Raw genomic sequence first — 1,358 nt, forward strand, 5'->3', positions numbered from 1 at the left:
AGCTGCATATCTTTGAACTGTGGGAGGAAACCGGAGCACCTGGAATAAACGTGCTCAAGCACGAGGACCATATGTAAACTTGCCCAATGGTGGAATCAAAATTGGGTCCCTGGAACTGTGAGGCAGCAGTTTCTAGATATTTTCTAATGGACTGATTCAGAGATATTATGACACACCTCTGGAGCAAGTGGGGCACAAAACTAGGCCTTAGGACCCAGAGATACTGAATGGCATATCTCTACACTGCTGCATGACTGTATTTCAATATGGACATGATCTTTTTTGAGATTAGATTAGATTCCCTACAGTGTGGAAACAGACCCTTCGGCCTAACCAGGCCACACCGACCCTCCCAAGAGTAACCCACCCAGACTCATTTCCCTCTGACTAATGCACCTAACACTATGGGCAATTTCACATGGACAATTCACCTAACCTGCACATCTTTGGACTGTGGGAGGAAACTGGAGCACCTGGAGGAAACCTATGCAGACACAGGGAGAATGTGCAAACTTCACACAGTTTCTCAATGCTGGAATTGAACTTGGGACCCTGTTGCTGTGAGGCAGCAGTGCTAACCACTGAGCCACCATGCTGCTTTTTTTTAAAGCGTACTGCATCTGGTATTCCCAGGCAGTCTCCCATCCAAGTACTGACCAGGCCTGAGTCTGCTTAGCTTGCGAGATCAGATGAGATTGGGTGTTTTTCAGACTAGTACGGCCATAGGCCGTAGGGAAGATTGATGTACAGAGAGATTTGGGGGTTCAGGTCCATTGCTCCCTAAATATAGCAACGCAGGTCGACAGAGCAGTCATGAAGGCACATGGCATGCTTTCCTTCATCAGACGGGGTATTGAGTACAAGAATTGGCAGGTCATGTTACAGTTGTAGAGGACTTTGGTTTGGCCACATACTGCGCACAGTTCTGGTCACCACATTACCAAAAGGATGTGGATGCTTTGGAGACGGTGCAGAGTAGGTTTACCAGGATGTTGTCTGATATGGAGGATGCTCGCTGTGAAGAGAGGTTGAATAGATTAGGATTATTTTCTTTAGAAAGATGGAGGTAGAGCGGTGACCTGATTGAGGTCTTCAAAATCGTGAGAGGTATAGACAGGGTGGATAGCAAGAAGCTTTTTCCCAGAGTGGGGAACTCAATTACTAGGGGTCATGAGTTCAAGGTGAAAGGGAAAAAATTTAACGGAGATATGCCTGGAAAGTTCTTTACACAGAGGGTGGTGGTTGCCTGGAACAGAGATGGTAGAGGCGGCCATGATAGTGTCATTTAAGATGTATCCGGACAGATACATGAATGGGCAGGGAACAGAGTGATACAGACCCTGAGAAAATAGGCAACT

At 46.7% G+C, this 1,358-nt stretch overlaps 1 pseudogene; it reads right to left on the reverse strand.

The window, feature by feature from the left end:
• Positions 1-608: 608 nt before the first annotated feature.
• Positions 609-728, reverse strand: LOC122540799 (annotated as a pseudogene).
• Positions 729-1,358: the final 630 nt, after the last annotated feature.

Source organism: Chiloscyllium plagiosum, chromosome 35, assembly GCF_004010195.1.
Source record: "Chiloscyllium plagiosum isolate BGI_BamShark_2017 chromosome 35, ASM401019v2, whole genome shotgun sequence".
Classification (NCBI taxonomy): Eukaryota; Metazoa; Chordata; class Chondrichthyes; order Orectolobiformes; family Hemiscylliidae; genus Chiloscyllium; species Chiloscyllium plagiosum.